Source organism: Anomaloglossus baeobatrachus, chromosome 11 (assembly GCF_048569485.1).
Source record: "Anomaloglossus baeobatrachus isolate aAnoBae1 chromosome 11, aAnoBae1.hap1, whole genome shotgun sequence".
In the NCBI taxonomy this organism is placed as follows: domain Eukaryota; kingdom Metazoa; phylum Chordata; class Amphibia; order Anura; family Aromobatidae; genus Anomaloglossus; species Anomaloglossus baeobatrachus.
The window spans coordinates 167,709,320-167,733,744 of NC_134363.1; the positions used below are offsets into that span (position 1 = coordinate 167,709,320).

The 24,425-nt window shown below is 40.7% G+C and overlaps 1 protein-coding gene across 1 annotated transcript in view; it reads right to left on the minus strand.

The window, feature by feature from the left end:
• ZBTB16 (zinc finger and BTB domain containing 16) overlaps window positions 1-24,425 on the minus strand; it is a 160,662-nt gene that overhangs the window by 134,627 nt on the left and 1,610 nt on the right. The gene's annotated exons all lie outside the window — the stretch shown is intronic.

Below are 24,425 nucleotides of genomic sequence, written 5' to 3' on the forward strand. Positions count from 1 at the left end.
AATAAGCGTACGTGAAAGGGGTCAAAATGGAGGAGGAAAAAAAATGCTTTTAAAAGCTTTGACAACATATGCTTTCCCATAAATTGTAGGGTTTTGGGTTTTTGTTTTTTTAGCCCAAACAGGGGCATTAGTTTGGTAGTGAGTCAACAAAAAGTGGTTGCCACTGGCTGTTGGGCTCACATAAAACTGGCCATTTTTGTGTGACAAGTATCTCAATTATTGCATGTTTTTCATAGCAGTCATGCAGGTCTATAATTCCCATATTCATTGTTCCACAACTGTTTTTTTTGTTAACTTTTTTTGCCTAATGTTAAAAGATTGTAAAAATAAATAAATAATTACAAAAACAGAAAAAAAAATAAATTTATTGTTCCTTCTATAATTGTAGCCAACGTGCATCTTTATATAGAAGTCAGTTAATTTATGTGTTTTTATATAAAGGATTGTAGTGTAGTCTATGGGCATGAGTTTTTGCAGTTTGTTGAAAAAAATAAATAAAAATATCATAATATTAATAAAGTCTGATTATTAATACTTAAACCACATTAGAAAATTAGATTACAAGTGTTCAATCATATAGAGCCAGAGCCAAATATTAACTCTTGAGAAAGGAATTGGGATTCTGATCTAGAAATTGAAGAATAAGTTTGGAGACCAGGACTTTCATCTTCAATCTTATCCTTAAATTTAAAAGGTGGTGTTGAAGATTAGAACAACATGGCTTTTATGGGAATTCAATTATGAAGACATTACATTGTGTTACTGAATAATATAGATGGGACAGTTACTCCTTTCTAGTTTTTTAGATGAATTTGCAAAAAAAAAAAAAATAAATAAAATAAATAAAATAAAAAATAAATAAATTGGGGAAATTGTTCAAGTGTCTTGGCCCTTTTGGCATGTAAACTTCTAATTTATAAAACTGGCATTTTTGGCAGGAACCAATTGTGAGATTATAAATGTCCAATTGTAATTGATACTAGCCTAAAAATACACAACAAAAACAAAAAAATAAAATAAATAAAAATATATTATAAAATACTAAAATAAATAATTTTTAATAATTTAAAATATAAAAACAAAAATCTTTTTTTTATTATCGATATAAAAGAAAAATCTAAAACATTAAATATTAATATAAAATATACAAAATAAAGTTTTATAATATTGTATATGAATATTTAATATAAAATACACAAACTATAATAAAAATAAAATATTAATACATATATATATTACATAATATAAAATTGTATTTATTATTAAATATTTTTATATTATATAGATACAAAAAAATAAAAGAAATAATTTTATATTAATATAAGATATAAAAAATAAATCTTAAATGTAAAAAAATAATGTTTTTATATTATATAATTGATATAAAATATAAAACATTAAATATACAAAATAAAAATAATATTTTATATGAATATTTTATATAAAATATACAAAAAAATATAATAATAATAATAATAATAATAATAATAATAATAATAATAATAATAATAATAGAAAGGAACTAATAGAGGCACACATTGTTCCATCCTGTAAGAGGACATGAAACCACCATGCTCACAATTTTCACTCAGCCCAGATTGTCACTTTCAGAAGCATTCTTCCCTTTGTGGCCACCTGCACAATCTTTATTTAGGTCTCTTGACCGGGATCACTTATGCTTTAGCCTTTAGAAGATAAAGTTTGCAGAGGGTGGAGGGAGGTTTTTTATGAAATACCAGTATATAGGAAGAATTTCAACATATGGACCTTCACACTACCATGATGAAATAACTAGGAAAGAAAGTAGAGTATTGCTTTTTAGTATCTAGAGAATGGTCACACAGCAAAAAAAGTTTAGAGGAGCGAACTCTTCTGCAGAGAAATCCTTAAAAAATAAATAAAGTAAGTAGGCATTGGGATTGCAAGAGATAAAGAATGGCGAGTCAAGGATCTTCATTAACTACAGACTAACATTACTCAACCCCCATCCAGCGTTCCCTTCAATATCCTTCATCATGCCCTTCCCCATCTCTGTCAAGCTTGACAAAGTTACAATAAGCTCCTTTGGTCCACTGCAAAGCCCCCCAACCCCCCATCATTGTACACAGTCCGGCCTGTGAAGGCCTGAATGAGCAAACACAGTGCCCTTTGCACAAGACCCTACTCTTCGCCTGCCCTTTCAGTGGGGTCAATGAAAGACCTACTGTAAATAGATTTTAGAAGGTTTTTCGTGACCTACAGGTATTGTTCAAAAATGTCATCGAATGTACGGTTTCATGACACATTTGATATCAACTTGACGCCCATTTATACTAATCATAGCATTAAACCCCAAAAATTGTGATCTTAATGAAAAAAAAAAAAAATTAATAAAAAGGCAATTTTTACCAATATGATCTACATTACAAATAGAAATCTTGGAGCCATCACATTGTGATGTGATTTTTTTTTTTTTATTTATTTATTTATTTAAAGCTCTTCAACCTCATTTCACACCAGTATTTGTATTCCAAAACCAGAAGTGTCCAAAAAACAAACAATAGGTGTCAATCTTTCAATTAACGTTTCTCTGTTAGGCTGAGTTCACATGTCCAGTAATCAATCATTGGATCAGATCCAGCAGAAATCAATTGGCAAAAGAAAAAAAAAAAAAAAAACAAAAAACAAAAACAGTGACAAAAGTGGAGTTTGCACAACTTTTTGGGCAACAGATTGCTGTTGGATCCAATCTAAAAGACGGATTACAGGATACGTGAACTTGGCCCAAGTTCCACTCCTGCCTTTGGCATACAAACACTGGTGCAAAAATAGTTATGGATGAAGGAGCCTCAAGGGGCTTTTACATTGACTTCTTCCCCACGATCAGTGGTTCCATTGGGGCATAAGCCCAAACCCCCCCTTTCCCAAAAGAAACAGGATTGGCCGTACACGCGGACAGGGCCATTGACTAAATAATGGTGCAGACGGAATGGCCGTGTGCTTTGTTGAACACCATTTTTCGGGCGTAAACATCTACTGAAGGTGGACAGCTAGATGCAGTCTACTACGTCTTGGTGTCCACCTCCAGTAAGTGTATACTTCCGAAAATGGTGCACAACAAAGCTCCGAGTGACTAAGTCTGCACCATTATTGTCAATGACCTAGTTGGTGCATGCGTCCAAAACCTAGGTTGGGGGAAGGAGAGGACATGAGCCCCGATGGGTCGACTGAACAGGGACAAATAGGCCCCTGTGCAAGAACAATATACGGGCCCTTTGCAGTCCAATACAACATGGGGTTGCGCCGCAGGGGAAGACTAAAGGCCCTGTCACACACAGAGATAAATCTTTGACAGATCTGTGGTTGCAGTGAAATTGTGGACAATCAGTGCCAGGTTTGTGGCTTTGTACAAATGGAACAATATGTCCATGATTTCACTGCAACCACAGATCTGCCAAAGATTTATCTCTGTGTGTGACGGGGCCTTTAGACCGGATGGAAAGCGGTTGAGGAGCTAGTCCAGTAGCAGAACACTTTAGGGAACAGTTGGAATTCAAGAAATCCCCTTTTTGGAAAAATTACTACAATTCGAACTGATTTTTATGAAACTTCTACATAAACTAGACACTTGTAAATCTAGAACTGAAGCAACCAATATTAAACCCAAATTTAACGCTTGTCATAAAGACATTCCCACTGGAGACGTGTAACCAAGCCTCCTGGACCCACAGGGAAAGAATCCTGCAACCATCTCGCTCTATGAAAACCAAACATGGAGGATCTATTTTGCTACATTATGTTTACATTAGCACAAACGTTTTATCTTATAATGAAAACTTACATTCCAGTGACTTACTACAGAGAAGATTTTTCATTGGCGGAAAACCAAACAATAAATCTGTCATAGTGGCTCAAAAGATATTTTTTCTCTCCGTGTCAAATATGGTCTACTCATATTGCAGATAGAGATATATATATATATATATAAAGCTTCAGAAGTGTTTATCTGTTTAAAGACTGGCGTCTTGAAGATTCTACAACCATTATTAGTAATAGGCAAAGTTAGAAAAAAATAAAAATTATATATTACTATATTATAAATATTTATTTAATATATATTTTTATTTTAAAAACAATTATATAATTAAAATATATATATAATTATTAAATATTAAAATATAAATATATATATATAAAAATTAAATATTAAAAATATATTATATATACATTTTTTTAAAAAATTGTTTGTTTTATATTTTTTGTTTGTTAAGTCAATGGCTAAAAAAAAAAAAAAATGCAAGAAAAAAAAAAAAAAAAGACTCCAACAATTAACATGCTACAGATTTTATTTTTTCCTGCACCAAATCTACAAGGATAAAAAAAAAATTAAATTAAATTACATATTATATACATTGCTTTTAATTAAATTAAAAAAAATCTGAGATAGAGTACAGACCAAAAGTTTGGACACCTTCTCATTCAAAGAGTTTTCTTTATTTTCAGGACTCTGAAAATTGTAGATTCACATTTAAGGCATCAAAACTATGAATGAACACATGTGGAATTAAATACTTAAAAAAGTGTGAAACAACTGAAAATATGTCTTATATTCTAGGTTTTTCAAAGTAGCCACCTTTTGCTTTGATTACTACTTTGCACACTCTTGGCATTCTCTTGATGAGCTTCAAGAGGTAGTCACCGGAAATGGTTTTCCAACAGTCTTGAAGGAGTTCCCAGAGATGCTTAGCACTTGTTGGCCCTTTTGCCTTCACTCTGCGGTCCAGCTCACCCCAAACCATCTCGATTGGGTTCAGGTCTGGCGACTATGGAGGCCAGGTCATCTGGCGTAGTACCCCATCACTCTCCTTCTTAGTCAAATAGCCCTTACACAGCCTGGAGGTGTGTTTTGGGTTATTGTCCTGTTGAAAAATAAATAATGGTCCAACTAAACGCAAACCGGATGGAATAGCACGCCGCTGCAAGATGCTGTGGTAGCCATGCTGGTTCATTATGCCTTCAATATTGAATAAATCTCCAACAAAGCACCCCCACACCTCCTCCTCCATGCTTCACGGTGGGAACCAGCCATGTGGAGTCTATCCATTCACCTTTTCTACAAAGACACGGTGGTTGGATCCAAAGATCTCAAATTTGGACTCATCAGACCAAAGCACAGATTTCCACTGGTTAATGTCCATTCCTTGTGTTCTTTAGCCCAAACAAGTCTCTTCTGCTTGTTGCCTGTCCTTAGCAGTGGTTTCCTAGCAGCTATTTTACTATGAAGGCCTCCTGCACAAAGTCTCCTCTTAACAGTTGTTCTAGAGATGAAAAGGTGTGTCAAAACTTTTGGTCTGTACTAAAAACACACACACATACACACACACACACACACACACACACACACACACACACACATACATACATACATACATACATACATACATACATACATACATACATACATACATACATACATACATACATACATACATACATACACACACACACATACGATTTTTTAATTTAATTAAAAGCAATTTATACAATATGTAATTTAATTTGTTTTATCCTTGTAGATTTGGTGCAGGAAAAAAACAAACAAACAATCTGTAGCATGTCACTTGTTGGAGCCTTTTTCTTGCATTTTCTTTTTTTGTTTAAGCCCTTTCAGCCATTGACTGACTTAAAAACAAAAAATAAAAAAACATTTTTTAGAAAATATTTGTTATATATCTTTAATAATATTTTTAATATTGTTTTAAAAAAATGCAATATAAATTATATATTTTTTGCATTTTTTTTTAAATATTAAAAATATGAAAGATATATAACATACACATTTTTTAAAAAATGTTTTGTTTTATTTTTTGTTTTTAAGTCAGTCAATGGCTGAAAGGGCTTAAACAACAAAAAAAAGAAAATGCAAGAAAAAAGGCTCCAACAAGTGACATGCTAGAGATTGTTTTTTCCTGCACCAAATCTACAAGGATAAAACAAAATTACATATTATATAAATTGCTTTTAATAAAAAAAAAAAAAAACAAAAAAAACAAAAAAATATAAATATAATATAATGTAATATAAATATAATATATACATACACACACACATACATACACATATATACATACACACACACTTTTTTTAACTAAATAAAAAAATGACATTTTATTTCATTTTTTGGGGGTGCATTCTTTTGCCAGAAGGTGTAAATTTAATGCATAAAAATGTTTGCACCACATCTGCAGAATGTGCACATACCCTTAAGCTGCAGGTCTCAAAAACTTACAGTATGGTATACCACAATCCATAAAGTGCCAAAAATACTTAACGACTAAAGGAAGTCACCATCAGGTCAGTGGAGGTTCACCAAGGATACAAGAAAGGTGCAAAGTGTCACCAAGTTATAAAAAAAAAAAAAAAAAAAAGAAAATTATACATGGTCTAATTTGAAATCTTGGCGAAAAATGTATCTGCTGGTGACACTTCTATGAATATTACGAAAGACAAATTTCTGAGAAGAAAAAAAAAAGCCACAAGAAAAGAACTTGAGCCGTTGAGTGAAAATTTAAAAAAAAAAAAAAAAAAAAAAAAAAGAAGACAAAAAGAAAACAAATAAAAGTAGAAAATATAAACCCATAGCTCCTAGACTGTAGTATTTCCTACTACTGCCTTTGTAGCAATGCTTACTGATTTCCTCTCTAAACCACAACTATACATAGATGAGTGGGGGAGGCCAGAGCGCCCAGGTTTTGTGCTGAGGCAAAGCAGTTTTGAGAAGCAGGTATGACAGGAGGAAGGAGAAGAGTATCAAACATACCTTACCCAAGCTCTAACCTACGCACAGCGCGAACACAACTGCTCTACGTGCGCTAACCACACCGATATCTGCAGGTAACCACTCGTGACAGTTAACCTCTATTAGGAGGCGACCAAATGAATAAAAATAAAGTATAAGAGATGGGAGAGATTGCAGCTAGCCATCCTCATTGTAATATCACAAAACACATTACCAACCCATTACCGCTAAAAGGAGAGCGAGTTCGTAACTGCCAAACCGCTCAAAAACACAACACAAGCGTGGGTCTTGGAGACGATGGAGCCTTGAGATTGTCAACGTCTTCTGTTCTAAGAGACAGGGCTCCTTGGGTTAGGAGACGATATTGACTGACACCGTCTCGTTGTAAAAACAGTTGCAACCGCAACAAATAAAATGAACGCTGTGATTGAGACGTATTACTTTAATCAAATGGGTTCCTTTTTGATGAATAACAAGGCTTGCCACCAGGGGTGAAGTTCTAATATAAAAAGCACTGGACCATTTCACGATGAATTCCCCATAAAACGTGACTGCGAATGTTGATAAGAGACAAGGAGAGAAAAAAAAAAAAAAAAAAGTGGCTTTCGACAAGGCTTGTATGTCATGAACAGTTTAGACTGATGGAACTGCATTGTCTGTGATGGAAGTCAGGCTTCTCTCAACAAAAATGGGCAGAGCCATCAAGAAATGCTTCCGGCTAGGTTACCCTTTTAATCAGAATTGTGATCTATTAAGAGCTAGGACCCCCATCGATTTGCAAAAACTTGGTCGCCCGCACTACCCCAGCTACAACACTGAAGCTAAGAGTTTCAATAGAGTGCGGTTCTCCCACTCCGTAAAAATTCTACATCATTGATTTCGACTTCCTACTTACTGCTTTATCTGGATGTTAAAGGGAACCGGTCACTAGAGTTTCCCCATATAGGAGTATAGTCACCACCATGAAGGCCCCCTTTACAGCACACTATCATGCCATAAAAAAAAAAAAAAAAAAAAGTTCCCAATCCCCAAAAAAGATATTTTATTATTATGGCCACAGACCATGCAGTCCTGTGCAATAGACGTCTCTGGTCTTGAGGAGGAAAGAGACAAACTCTAGGGTCACCTATTGGAGGTAGCAATCCTAAAAGTCTAAGTGACCATTTAATGAACCTTGTCATAGGACTTAGGATTTATGTCAGATCAGAACCTCAATTTTCAGACATGGTGCTTTGGGATGGTTGTTCCTCGTCAGTGCAAAAATATGAGATCTGATCTGGCTGTATGAGAGGCAAGACGGGAGTCTACAGGGAACGCTATTCTCACCATGCCAGTGGTGAGGAGACTAAGCCACAATGCTCCTCTTGGATATATGCAAATTCTCTCTTCAGGGAGGAAGGTGGCACTAGAGTTAGTCTTCTTCCTCCCTGAAGAGACAATTTGTATATTCCTCAGAGGAGCACTGCGGCTTCAAGTCTCCTCACCACTGGCATTCTGGAATGGTTTGTCAGTCTCCGCAAGGAGAATAGCTTCAACTTCAGACCTGGTCTTGATCCAGCTTCTCATCCAGCTTGTTCCATGTGGACGACATGTCCTAAGCCTTCCACACAGCTTCTCCCGATCACTGCCCTGCGCAAGCGCACTTCTCTCTACTCCGCCAAGGGCAGAGCAGAGTATTGTAGTGCACATGCCCTGACTTTACTTCTGTGTCATCTGTGCTCTTTAGCCTATCACAGCAGATACGCACTACAGTACCTTGCTCTGCCATCGGTAGAGCAAATTGAAGTGCGCCTACGCAGAACCTTGATTGGTGGACACTTTATGGATGATGTAGGAGGAGTCATCCACTTGTTTCAAGCTGGAGGATAGCACTAGCACCTATGGCATGGGCAGCTTACTAAATTAAAAAGCGCAATTAATGTGGATATATAGGTGCCAGAACATCTGCTCCATCCAATGTCCATTTCAGGGAAGGCCTTGTAGATTTCAGCTAAACTACATACTGCATCCATCACAACAGCATGGCTCCTCAGAGTTCGATAGATGAACCAGTCTCTTGCCATCCATACCTTACACGAATAGAAAACAATTGGTGCATTTATAAAAACGAAAAATTAGGCAAAGACCCTGGATTCTAGAGTGAGAATCCTACATCGGATAAGAATGGGACAGTGTTCCTCTCTCCAAACTCCAGAAAGTCTCACTTCCCAGGCATTTACAGACTGTTGTAAGCACAAGAGGAGATACTACACCAGTGTTTCCCAAACTCTAGTCCTCATGGCCCCCAACAAGTCATGTTTTCAGGATTTCCTTACTATTGAACAGGTGATGGAACCATTATCAAGGCCTCACCTGTGTTATATTAGGGAAATCCTGAAAACATGACCTGTTGGGAGTTGTGAGGACTGGACTACACAATGGTAACATGGCCCAGGCACAACTTTTTGGAGAGATCCAATTTCTAACTGAACTGGAAAAATGTCTAATTTTCACCTTTTGATATGTGTTGTATGTTCTGTTGTCAATAAATATTGTCATTAAAACTATTTCTAAAGCATTGGATTCTTGTTTATTTTACATTTGACCTTGTGTTGCAACTTGTTGGGTTTTTTTTAAAATTGGAGATGTAATTCCATTAACAGATCTAAGACCACCAAACCCAATGGTTTTTGAAGTCCAGTTGTAGAGAACCATATTGGGTCTGGGTGTTGCAGTAATAACGATTATATAAATTGTCCATCCGTAATTCTGCCATCAACAATGCTACGACCATCCAGTAGAATAATAGGACTGGACCGCTTTGGAGGTCAGTGGATTGCTCCTTCTCTTGGCTTTTAAAGTCCTACATTAAATGTTGGCCATGCTAGTCTAGAGAGGTTGACTATTCATTTACATTGATGGATTATCCTTATCTAAATTGGCCGGGGTCCGACATACCACTCCACCACCAATCAGCTGTTCTTCGGGGCAGCAGGAAAAAGGTCAGTTCCGAAGTTGCCCCATCTTCCAATATCGGCTGCAACCTTCTATTGATTGGAATGGAAGGCAAATGTGTGGAAACCGGCCGTAGCAGACATAATTTGACAGAGTAGCTCCGGAACTGAGCATTTCCAGCACCAAGAACAGCTGATAGATGGGGATGCGGGGTGTCAGACCTTGGTCAAATCAGACATAGATGACCTAAGGATGCGCCATCAATGGAAAAGTAGTGGACAACCTCTTTAAGTCAAAGTTGGTCTTAACCCACAGATATAGAGGCGTGAAAGGAACAAATAGCGGGAAAGACATGTCACACCATTAAACAATTGTACCTCCAAGATCCATAGAACGTAACATAGTAGAGAGCACAGTTTATTAATTAATATCTGTCCGATTGCAGAAAGGAGAAGCACATTATTCACTAGATCTACACCTCGGCAAAACCTTCTGCAAATGGCAAAGTTTTGATTTTCTTATTCATCATACATTATTTATAATGAGCCAAATTAGAAGGAACGTGCTAATGAATCATCCTCCTCCTCCTCCTCATTAAGGAGACCGAAAGCCTAAGACATTAATACAGCCGAACTATGCCGAGGTGTTACACATGTAAAGATAGCGCGTGCTAAATCGAGACGCGTTAGACGGTGGGTGAGCAGAAAATTCAAAAGCACAGGTGTCGGAAGCAATTCTACCCAGTGATAGAAAAGAGCGAGAGGTTTCATTGTTTTACTAAGCCGATCGGGAGAACTTTGGAGGAACATGCTCCATGTTGGAAACATTCTTCCCGCAGACAGAAGACAATGGGCAGGAAAGCAGAACGCGGCCTCGGGGATCATGGATGGGACATATGTATGGCGAGGGGAACAGATGTAAAAACACAAGGAGTGGGACGGGAGCCCAAAGAAGAAGAAGAAAAACAAAAAGAAAAAAGGCCAGCACAGAGGATTTAAGGAGAGGCTAGTTTTCAAACGCTTGGTTCAGACTTATTCATCCAAGAGGTTATAGACCTACAATAAACTCAAAAAGTTTAGATGGGACAACTTTCATGGGGAAAGTAGGGAAGTGATAGTCATATAGTTTCCAGTCCTATGCGAACAAAAACGATGCACTGGGCATATTGAAAAATACAAAAAATATACATATGTGTGCACTGCACAAGTATCCCGGGACTGGAAAGTGAGGACGATTAGAGACTAAGAGGGGTAAAGTGAAAAAGAAGAAGAGTAATAGTTGTTGCTCGACAGAAGTTTTATAGAGACTGTCCATGCCATAAAAAATAAAAAAAAAAACAAAAAAAAACAAAAACACAATACAAATACATAAATAAAAATTATATATAAAAATATCACACAAACACACACACTAATATATAAAGCAGAGTGTATGTATGTATGTAGCCCTGGACAAGCCAGGATGTCACAGGTACTACATCAACACACCCCACACCCCGGCTAGGCACACCTAGGTCAAACACAAATCCTTGTTGCCTTCCTCCAGGGGCTGATGTCCACACCAGGGGGTGGGCCATGTGGTTGGTCCCGCCCACCGAGGAGTTCACAGTCCTGGAGGCGGGAAAAGGGATCAGTTAGGAGTTGGAGTGGAGTTAGGGAAGTGGTAGTAGGAGAGAGACTGACCGTGTCCAGGTGATGGCCCGGGCACATACAGCAAGGTTGGCAGACGGTGGTGACCGTCTGCAGGAGAGGCTGATTGGAGTGAACTGTAAGGACCGGGGACGGGCGGTGGCTCGCTGGTACCGGATCGGGGAGTGAAGAGAAGCCAGCTCCATTCGGCCGGGCTTACGGACCCCGACCAGGCTAGGAGTCGCCATAAAACCGGTCAAATCCGTTAGCGAAGGGAACCTCCGGGATTTCCCAGCAGTCAAGACCCGATTGAAGGCAACAGCTCACACCGTGAAGGGAAACACAGTCACCGCCAAGGCTACAATTCCCAGGGCCAGAGCCTGCAGGCAAAAGGGGCTCCCTCAGCATCCATCCAAGCTGGGGAGCGGGTTACCGGTGGGAAGCCACCGGAACCGAGAACACAACACAGGTGCAGGGAAAGGCAGTGACCATCAACCTACCGGGAGGAGAACAACCGCAGCCGTCTGTGGGACCCGGTCATCCAGCCGTTTGACCAGAGACTCCGTGTAAATTACTGGCTGAGTGAGTACCACCGTGCCATGCGGCACAGCGCTGCCCCCGCAACCCTGCACCTCACCAGGCCCCGTAACCCGTCTGTCATCCCTAACCCTCACCGGGGCCCCGGGACAACCAACCCCCTACCCACGGAGGGGAGAACCAACATCCAAGCTGCTCCCTGTCATCGCTCCCGGGATCCCCGTCCAGAGCAGCGGTGGTGTCACAACTTCACCACAACCGTGGGTGGCGTCACGGACAATATCCCCAAACCACACACCACCCCCCTTTCACTCACGGGCGAGGAACACCACTCGAGTCCCCGGGATCCGGCCCACCGCTCGAGCCACCACCGAGCAGCAGCAGCCGGACCCGAGCAGTGGGTGAGCGCAGCGTCCCCTCCTCCGCCCGGCAACATGTGTGTCCGCTAAAAGGAATGCACACAGTCGTATTTACAATCACGAAATTTTGCAGAGACACTCCATGTGACTCAGGGAATGTCAGACTATGTTTGGGTGGGAAAATTTAACCCCGCGCTTTACAGTTACTGTCCAAAAATCCTGCCTCTATTAAACTGAATGGAGGTGGGAGCTATAGGTTATTAATAGCAACTGTCAGTGGTTGCTATAGGAACAAAATAAACTGTTAGTATAAGAAGCTTATGTGTGAGGTAATAAGATGTCGATGGGGAGACTGATAGAGAGACAGAAAAAGAGCCGGGAAAATAGACAGACACACACACTGAGATGGAGACAGACAGACACAGACGAGGAAAGAGACAGATACAGCAGACAGTGACACACATACAGAGACTGGGAGAGAGACAGAGACAGTTACTATCCCGGGCAATGCCTGGGTACTACAGCTAGTATACACATACATATATACATATACACACACACACACACACACACACACACACACACATTTTGTTAATACACTCACCCCAACAATGAACCTTCATCAGAATCTCACGTGAGAGACATCGGAAACTAAGAATAGATGTATGGATACATTTAACATTTCAAACTAGTATTTTTAGCATTAAAGCCTTGTCAGATGGAGTATTCATATGGTGGGAGGAGAAAAAAAAAATCATAACACTTATAGATTGAGTCATAACTCACATTAGTGTAGCTCATTGTGGAATCTAAGAATTCTAAGAATTCAAGATAATTCACAATTATTTTTTTTTTTTAAATTAAATATTTTTATATTTATAAAATTTCCATTTAATTGTGCAAATATATTGTTAAAAAGGAATTTATCAGCAGGTTCTTGCCATTTAACCCCATTAACCACCTGGTGATTTTCATTTTTTTGGGGGGGTTGCTATGCAATATCTTTCTTCCCCATTTTTCAAGAGCCGAACTTTATTTTTCCATCAATATACCTGTATGACGGCTTGTTCTTCCTTGATGGACAAGTTGCACTTTTGTATTAAGCCATTCATTTTACAGTATAGTATACAAAAAAAAAAAAAAAAAAATGGTGTGGGGGAGGGGGGGATTCCAAAGTGCAGTGAAATTGGAATCCGCGCAATTCAATGTACCATGTTTATATGGTAAAACTGACCTAGCAGTAGGATTACCCATGTCAGTGTGAGTACATACATACCAAACATGTATTAGTTTTGTTTTTGCTCTTTAAATGGTGAAAAATTAAAAAAAAAAATAATAATAAAGAATAATATATATATACACACACACATACTTATATATATATATATATATATATATATATCTTTTTTATGATATGCTAATGAGGCCAGGGACTAGTCACAAGGGTGTTACTACCCTTGTCTAGTCGGCCCCCTTAGCATGTATGCACGCCCATGTGAGCATGATGATGGGCCTCTTGGTTGCTTCTCTAGTAAGTGCTCCCCTTTTTGGGATGTCAGTTTAGGTAGATGGCAGTGTCTCAGTAAGTTTGCAGTTGTGCCATCCTTTTGAATGTTTAATTCAACACTGCTCTCCCTTAGATGTTCAGTATTTGGGCTATTTGTTTCCTTTTCCAATAACCTAACCCTGCTTTACTCTTCTCCACAACTTTATCCCTGGCCTCTCTGGTGGGTTCCTTGGTTTTCTGACATGATTTAATCACTAATATTCTTAAACCTCTGAGGCCTTCACAGAACACCTGTAGTTATAGAAGAAATTGAGGGGAGAAGAAAAAAAAAAAAAAAAAACTCGGGTGGACTAAATTTAATAATTAGATGACTTCTGGATGCAATTGGTCACTCAGAATTTTATTTAAAGGGCCTCAAACAACAAGGGACTGAATACAAATTCAAATCACAATTTTTTAGATTTCTATTCCTTAAATATTTTGCAAGCCAGAAATAATTTCCTTTATATCTCACAAATACTTTCTACTTTCTGTTGCTAATCACAATAAAGTACATTTTAAGCTTATGGATGCTGTGTGATACAATGTGGTAAAGTTCACAGGGTATGAATACTTTTTCAAGGCACTGTACACCTGGAATAAGTTGGCCCTGCCATGTACAAGACATACATGCTTTGGTTAAAAAAGGTTCCTCATCTCTTCCCCCCAACACAGTAAAGGGCCTTTTTTTGGAATTACAGGAAATTCCTTACCAACCGCTTAAATATCTTATTTATTGAAATACGATGCATGTTACACTGAATAGCTAAATTTAAAATTTAAATTTAAAATTTTGGGCATGTTTGTACCAAAAAAATAAAAATGATATATATATAATTATATAAAAAATATATAGGATTTATATTCAGAAATGAATAATAATCTTCCACTTACCTGATATTTGTATGTTGAATATTTCTCTGATCTTCACCCTGGGTGTACAGCGTTACACTTTTACAACTTTGCACCATTTCCTGCCATCACTGGGCACTATATAGCGCTCGCTTCACCACATACCCTCAAAATGCCCAATTCCTCACCATCACTTCTGACCTCCTTTTACTTATTTTTTTCCATCTAGATTTGATATCTCGCCATCTCTCTGAACCCTGTTATAGAATAGTCAGCCTGTTATCTGTCCTAAAGTGTCAGTAAACATGTCACATAATTAAGGCTTGTATATCACTCACAGGAAGTTTTTGCAATGGTTAAGATATACACAGGGTGATGACAAAGTGGCCGGCTAATTAGCTGCATACCCAGGGTTGCAGATTTGTAGATTAACCCCTTCACCTCAAAATGGTCACCTTAAAATATCCACCATGCCCTGCAGCTAGTTCTGTAGAGCAGTGACTGCATGAATCTCATCTCCACCCTCGAATGTGTCAATATTCTCATAAGTGGAAACCTCCCATGGAGACAAAATGTCAAGAGATGATGACTAAATGTAACTAACTATTCACATTTTTTTCCTATAAAGCTCAGTAAGGAATGTATTCATTCATTCATGTTGAACCCGGGCTCTGTGTGCAAGGACAAGTCAGGCACCCAGAGGGGGCACATGGGGCACTGCCACCAAGCTCCAAAGTTAACACAGCCATGTCTGCACTCTCTCACATGGAAGAAAAAGAAGGGAAAGAGACAACCATTTGTGGTGCTGGAATAAAAAAGGTACTATGCAGCTGACCCCTTATGGTCTACCTGAGTTAAAAGATCAACCACACCTAAGCAAGGTAATAAAAAGGATAAGCTTCTGTGGTGTTGAATAATAAAAAAAAAAAAAAAAAAAAATTATTAAATTTGAAAAGTTGATAAAAACATTTATTAATGAATGTTTAATAAAATATAGATTTTTTTTTTTTTACACAAATATATTTTTACACGCATGTAAAAAAAATGAAAAAAATTAGATTTTTTTAAAAAAATAATTTTTTTACCCATATATGTTTAACAATTTGATAAAATTAAATTAATTATTGATTAAATTGTTAGGAAAATAGATAAAAATAGATATTTTAATTTTATATTAAAAGTTTAAATTATATAATTTTTTAACTAATATTGTAAACATTTTTTTAAATCCAGATATCTTAAAAAAAATAAAAAAAAGTTTATTTTTTTAGATATCTGTATATAATATACATTATATAATACAGATATCAAATTTTATATATATATATATATATATATATATAAAAATTTAAAATTAAAAATAAAATAAAAATTAAATAAATAATTAATTAAAATAATAATTAAATACATTAATAAAATAAAATAATTTTTTTTTAAAGATATCTGTAATATTTTATATAATACAGATATCTAAAATAGATAAAATATATAATTACAGATCTTAAAATATATATATATAATTTTTTTTAAAGATAGATCTGTAATATCATACAGATATCTAAAATAAAACACACACACACACACACGTGTGTTTTATTTATTTTAGATATCTGTATGATATATATATTATATATAATATATATACACACACATACATACCCACATACATACACATACATGTAACTTTCTTTTAGATACATCAGATTCTATATATGTTATATGTTATATCTATATATGCCTCAGTGTAAAAAGGCTGGACTCACTATACTTGCATCCAAGTTCTGCTGTTGAGCAAAACAAATCCCCTCCCTTACTGCTCAATTGCTTATCTTTATAGAAAGAAGACTCAGTGCTTGATCAGCATCCATGCAAAAGATTGACAGATAACCATAAACCAAAAAAAAAAAAACAAAAAAAAAAAAAACTAAACATGAAAGAAAAACAATTTAAAATTATAAATTGTTGCTCTCATTAGTTTTTTTGTTTTTCTATGATGCTGCTTTGAGATATAGATTATATCTATGCGCAAAAGTATATGGTTTGCATCGAGTGACTCAAATTAAAGCAAAGCAGGATCATAAAGAAACTAAAATATATACCGTGTATTATATTACATGCACATCTAATAATACACAATTGAATTAAAGAAAAGAAAAAATAAAATTACCAAATAAATAATGGAAAAATATTGCACACATTTGAAATACTCAAATGCTTCAGATTTTTTTTTTTTTTTTAACGCTGTAGTGAAGTTAAGATGTAACACTTCTGGAATGAAATGAAAGAATAATGGCGCATTAGCAGGAAGAGGTTTACCAGCACCTTAATCCATGTAACCAGAAGACCTCCACCTCCTCCTGCCTGATCTGGAAGCAATTACAGACCATTAAAGTGAACTGCCTGCCACTAAATTTAACCCCAAACACCGACACTTGCCACTTTACCCAAATGAAAGGGGATTAACTATACCAAAAATTATTAAAAACACTCTACAAAAAAAAAAAAAAAAAAAAGATAACTGTAAACTTGTGTTCCTGGATGGCAAATGTTCTTTCTTGCGTTTGGACTTGTGCACACCAGGAATAAAAGCTGAAAAGTTTTACAGCCAAAGTATTATTTTGGACATATGTAAATTGAAAAGAAAATAAATAAAAAAAAAAAAAAAAAAAAAGTAAAAATAAAAAAAAAAAAAATTAAAATAAAATCCTAATAGAGCAAACTAGATGTCGCCACTAGTACGAACCAAACCACAAGTCGTGTATTTATCAATAACCAGACATCTCCCTACCCAACGTTGTCCTATTTTATAAGAACCCTTGGAGGAGGACGAGATCTGGTGTACGGGAATTGGTTTAATCACCAAACATCTTTCCGTACCACGGTAGAGCAAGGAGTCAAATATTTACAAATGTGCGCACATATTCATATAAAATCCAGATGGGATGTAACCAGTTAAACAACCCCCCATATCCTTCTTGTAACAGCCCATAAATAAGTCACCTCAGCCTATTAGTGCTCCCTGCTTCACTTCAGTATAGGAGGCCCTGCTCCGAATCCCAGGAGCCTCTGACAGGGCACTGGCAAAGGTTACCCCGCGCAGGTCAGCTGGGAGGGGAACCTTCATTTCCTGAGCCAGGCCAAGGGCCGAGAAAGAATGAAACAGACTAATCACAGCCTTCCTCACAAAGGGAGTCCAGGCCAAGGGACTGGCTTCCATTACGGAGACTCTCATACCAGGTGCCACCAATAAACAGGACCATTCCATTGCTGGCATTAATCAGGAGCTGCCGCTAGAATGGAAAGCTATATTAAAACCACTTAGTTCTTAATTTACCTTAACACTATTCGCAAAGGACTGAACCTTCTTCAGGTTCCACATGCCATCGAGTCCGGCTGCGGAGAGGACATCTCCATTGACTAAAACCAAAGAACGAAGATGTGAAACTTATAGAAAACTAAAATGTCCAAATAGTGGCTTTGTAATTAGTCAAAGATTACCATAAATTATTCAAAAGGCACCACATGCTGCACATCAAGATGGATAATCCGGGCCAGAGCGATCATTAGTGCAAGAGCTGGCGAAGGCAGCGAGACGAAGACCGTCAACAACGCCTAATGGCCAGCGCAAGGAGTCAAGATCTGGCAAAGGCTCAAGTGATCTGGTTAGAAAGCCAAGACGGGCAACTCATTGTTAATTCACTGACCAGGATTAAGACTTGGAAGAAAGATGGAGTAAGTTTGGAGATCACTAATGGACACACACGAATAGAAAACACACACACACACACACACACACACACACATTTTTGTTTTTTCCTCCCATTTTTCATGAGTTGACCACAAAAGATCTAACTTTATACATACATGAAAGGCTTTTTGCTCTCAAATATTGTTCACAAATTAGTCTTAAAGGGCTCTTTCAGACATCCATGCACAGACAAAAATACATGGACTGGTTGCGGCTCTCCCAAACGTTTCAATGAGGCTGTAGGGCTCAGCCCAGGAGAGCCGCCGCCAGTCTGTGCATGGATGTCTGAAAGAGCCCTAAATCTGTGTTAGTGATCACTTCTCCTCTGCGGAAATAATCTATCCACCTCACAGGTGTGACATCAAGATGGGGATTTGATAGCGTGATTATTGCACAGGTGTGCCTTTGACTGGCAACAATAAAAGGCCACTGTAAAATGTGCAGGTTTACACCATTGGTGGGGCCATGGGGAGGGCTCAGAAAACCAGTCAGTATCTGGCGTGACAACCATTTGCCCTGTACAGTGAAAACCGGGATTTATCCGTGAAGAGAACACCTCTCCACTGTGCCAGATGCTGTGAGCATTTGTCCACTCAATCTGGTTATAACAAGCAATCAGGTGGAGACCCCCGATGAGGACGAGCAGCAAAGGAGCTTCCCTGAGACGGTTTCGGACAGTTGGTGCAGAAATTCTTTGGTTTTGCACCGATTGTTGCAGCCGCTGTCCGGGTGGCCGGTCTCAGACGATCTTGGATATGAAGATGCAGGATGTGGAGGTCCTGGGCTGCTGCAGTTACACGTGGGTGTGAGGCCGGTTGGAACTACTGCCAAATTCTTTGATGGTAAAGAAATGAACATTCAATTCACCGGAACAGCTCTGGTGGACATTCCTGCAGTCAGTATGCCAACTGCACACTCCCTCAAAACCTGCGATATCTGTGGCATTGAGCTGTGTGATAAAACTACACATTTTTAGAGTGGTCTTTCATTATGGCCAGTCTAAAGGCGCACATGTGGAATAATGCTGCTGGCCAGCCTAAAGGTGCACGTGTGGAATAATGCTACTGGCCAGCCTAAAGGCGCACCTGGGCAGTAATGCTACTGGCCAGCCTAAAGGCGCACCTGGGCAGTAATGCTACTGGCCAGCCTAAAGGCGCACCTTGGCAGTAATGCTACTGGCCAGCCTAAAGGCGCACCTGGGCAGTAATGCTACTGGCCAGCCTAAAGGCGCACCTGGGCAGTAATGCTACTGGCCAGCCTAAAGGCGCACCTGGGCAGTAATGCTACTGGCCAGCCTAAAGGCGCACCTGGGCAGTAATGCTACTGGCCAGCCTAAAGGCGCACCTGGGCAGTAATGCTACTGGCCAGCCTAAAGGCGCACCTGGGCAGTAATGCTACTGGCCAGCCTAAAGGCGCACCTGGGCAGTAATGCTACTGGCCAGCCTAAAGGCGCACCTGGGCAGTAATGCTACTGGCCAGCCTAAAGGCGCACCTGGGCAGTAATGCTACTGGCCAGCCTAAAGGCGCACCTGGGCAGTAATGCTACTGGCCAGCCTAAAAGGCGCACCTGGGCAGTAATGCTACTGGCCAGCCTAAGGCGCACCTGTGGAGTAATGCTACAGGCTAGCCTAAGGCGCACCTGTGGAATAATGCTGCTGCCTAATCAGCATCTTGATTTGCCACACCTGTGAGATGGTTGGATTATCTCCACAAAGGAGAAGTGATCACTAACAGATTTAGACACATTTGTGAATATTTGAGAGAAAAAGGCCTTTTATACATAGAAAGTCTTAGATCTTTGAGTTCAGCTCATGAGAAACGGGAGCAAAAACAAAAAGTGTTGGGTTTATATTATTGTTCAAATATATTATATACATTTTCTTTACTTCAGTGGACATTAAGGCGACATGATTCATATGTTGCGTCATCTCTTCAGTGGCAAAATCTGCACACATGGAATGCGGATTTTGCAGATTTCCCCTTTTCCATTGCAAAAGGGAGAAATCTGTGGGAAGACGCTTCTGCGCTGTGGAGTTTTACGTCTGCAGCGCGGTCAGTTTCCGAGAAGAACATCTCTAATTTGTAAATGAGATTTGTTGACATCTTATCTACGGTCACTGACACTTTTAGATTCCGTGTTCTGAAATACACGACATGCGAATTCTAAACTTTAATCCGATCAATAAAAAAAAACAAAAAACACCCAAAAACCTACATTAAAAACACTTTTCTACGCAAACTTAACCATTACATCAGATAGATCAAGTTGTCGAAAAAATAAAAAAAAAAAAAAAGTGAAGATTACACCTTTTATTTCCTCTTTGTGCTGATTATTCTCAATTTTTTTTTAAACTTTTAATCTTCACATCTTCATTCTGTAGCCACAATTGTTGCTTCAACAGAACCAAACTGTGGGTGGAGGGAAGTGCACAGATGGAGGATATGAGCGCTGCGTGCTCACGGTCCATCGAGGACTGCTACGCTACATGGAAACATAAAAAGGTATAGAAATATGAACACACCACTAAGATGGATGTTGATAGCGTTGCACCATCAGCTGGAAATATTCATCTCGAAGGCCGAGGTGCGTGTAGCACACCAATTATACAAACAGTGGGAGAAGTATCGAACGCGACAGCACGTAAACTATTCTGCTCCTCCGGCATGGTGGTGACAATGGCCCACGTGATGAACTGGCTCAGTAATTAAGAGCACCATCTTCAAAATTAATCTTTTCAGGGAGTGCATTCTGAATTAAATAGACACAGTTGCATGACATTTCTAGGCCTTTGGAATTTTAGATCCGGCTCAAAAATGATCAGTAGCCTTGGACAACCATTTTAGCACATTTCACTAGATCAGGCCTGGGCAAAGTGCAGCCCGTGGGCCACATTCAGCCCTGTGACTGCTGAGGTCTGACTTGGACTGGGAGGCCATGTCATGGCTCACACTGTACACGGGGGGGGGGAGAGGCGCCATGTCAGGGCTCACACTGTACACGGGGGGGGGGGGGGGGGGAGAGGCGCCATGTCAGGGCTCACACTGTACACGGGGGGGGGGGGGGGGGAGAGGCCCCATGTCAGGGCTCACACTGTACACGGGGGGGGGGGGGGGGGAGAGAGGCCCCATGTCAGGGCTCACACTGTACACGGGGGGGAGAGGCCCCATGTCAGGGCTCCCACTGTACACGGGGGGAGAGGCCCCATGTCAGGGCTCCCACTGTACACGGGGGGAGAGGCCCCATGTCAGGGCTCCCACTGTACACGGGGGGAGAGGCCCCATGTCAGGGCTCCCACTGTACACGGGGGGAGAGGCCCCATGTCAGGGCTCCCACTGTACACGGGGGGGAGAGGCCCCCATGTCAGGGCTCCCACTGTACACGGGGGGAGAGGCCCCATGTCAGGGCTCCCACTGTACACGGGGGGAGAGGCCCCATGTCAGGGCTCCCACTGTACACGGGGGGAGAGGCCCCATGTCAGGGCTCCCACTGTACACGGGGGGGAGAGGCCCCATGTCAGGGCTCCCACTGTACACGGGGGGAGAGGCCCCATGTCAGGGCTCCCACTGTACACGGGGGGGAGAGGCCCCATGTCAGGGCTCCCACTGTACACGGGGGGAGAGGCCCCATGTCAGGGCTCCCACTGTACACGGGGGGAGAGGCCCCATGTCAGGGCTCCCACTGTACACGGGGGGAGAGGCCCCATGTCAGGGCTCCCACTGTACACGGGGGGGAGAGGCCCCATGTCAGGGCTCCCACTGTACACGGGGGGAGAGGCCCCATGTCAGGGCTCCCACTGTACACGGGGGGGAGAGGCCCCATGTCAGGGCTCCCACTGTACACGGGGGGGAGAGGCCCCATGTCAGGGCTCCCACTGTACACGGGGGGAGAGGCCCCATGTCAGGGCTCCCACTGTACACGGGGGGAGAGGCCCCATGTCAGGGCTCCCACTGTACACGGGGGGAGAGGCCCCATGTCAGGGCTCCCACTGTACACGGGGGGAGAGGCCCCATGTCAGGGCTCCCACTGTACACGGGGGGAGAGGCCCCATGTCAGGGCTCCCACTGTACACGGGGGGAGAGGCCCCATGTCAGGGCTCCCACTGTACACGGGGGGAGAGGCCCCATGTCAGGGCTCCCACTGTACACGGGGGGAGAGGCCCCATGTCAGGGCTCCCACTGTACACGGGGGGAGAGGCCCCATGTCAGGGCTCCCACTGTACACGGGGGGAGAGGCCCCATGTCAGGGCTCCCACTGTACACGGGGGGGAGAGGCCCCATGTCAGGGCTCCCACTGTACACGGGGGGGGGAGAGGCCCCATGTCAGGGCTCCCACTGTACACGGGGGGGGAGAGGCCCCATGTCAGGGCTCCCACTGTACACGGGGGGGGAGAGGCCCCATGTCAGGGCTCCCACTGTACACGGGGGGGAGAGGCCCCATGTCAGGGCTCCCACTGTACACGGGGGAGAGGCCATGTGAGGGCTCCCACTGTACACGGGGGAGAGGCCATGTGAGGGCTCCCACTGTACACGGGGGAGAGGCCATGTGAGGGCTCCCACTGTACACGGGGGAGAGGCCATGTGAGGGCTCACACTGTACACGGGGGAGAGGCCATGTGAGGGCTCCCACTGTACACGGGGGAGAGGCCATGTGAGGGCTCACACTGTACACGGGGGGAGAGGCCATGTGAGGGCTCACACTGTACACGGGGGAGAGGCCATGTGAGGGCTCACACTGTATATAGGATGGTATGAGCATAGTTAGTCCTGCTCAATATTTACTGATTGAATATTGAGCTGTATTAATTTCAGCCTATGGTTTCAGCCTCCAGACCAGTCTCGATCTTTCATGCTGCCCACCCTTGCGTTAGATCATAGTGGATTATTGGTGAAAAAACACTCAAAACGGGAGATTTTTTACAAAGGATTACACCTATAATATATCAATCCATTCATTGGGACTTCAGTCAGATGAAACTTTGCTTTTGCAGGTTATGGTATATATACCCACTCCTGAGAACGTATGATCAATGTATATTTAGTCTTTACACTTCCATAACCATATAGATTGGGGTTTATGACTATGGTTTTATAACTGAGTCTTCAGGAGGCCAAAGCAATCGAGGATCCTTCAACTATACCCTGTAATAGGTCATATTGTTTAACCCCATTCTACCTGGATTGCACAAATCTGTATAGAGAAGTATACGGCAATGTAACCACAGCTATAATGAAGCCTGACTCAGTGTGCAGGAATCTACTGTATGCCGTCTACTGTAAGATGACAAGGAGAACGCGGCTTCATTCCACATCTGAGGACACACAAGTATCAAGTGTGAGTAACGAGCACACACGAGGACGTGAGATCGTGAGAACCTCCGACTATCAAAAAAGGGGGAAAAACCCCGGTACATGAAAAGTTTAATATTTTCTGCACCTACAGACAAAATTCTGCTCTTTCCACCCAAGAACATGCACTTTTTAAAAACCACTTTCATCTCGAAAAACAACGTGAAGTCATCATAGGCAACCTTTCCGGCTTGAACTACACGGTTTGGTTTTAGATGACAGATATTTGTAAAAGGTGGTTGGTGCCGTGGATGACCAAGAAAAGACGTGTAACACTCAGGACTCCGAGAACTGCACCAACCCTCTTCGAAAGTATTTAATGCAAACACAGCCTTAGAAATGTCAAAGCAACCTCAATATCTATGGCTGAGGGTAAACGGATGGCAACCATTTATAACGGTTTCATACACAATCTGTAACATTAGAAGGTTTTTTTTCCTCCCCATCTCTATGGTTATGCTGTGACATGCTTTCACTGTCTGGATTCATCATGCAATGGGCTGCTGCATTCCGTGCATCAGCTTTTATACAGACTATGATAGTTTCAACTGATTAGCGGTCCTGATTCATAGGAGATCACAACTGTAAAGCACTAAGGGGTAGTCTTCAGTGCCCTGGCATGTCAGCCCCACCACAAAGAATGAAAAATAATATTCATCTGATATTGCAAAAAAATTTACAATCAGCATGCCCCCAA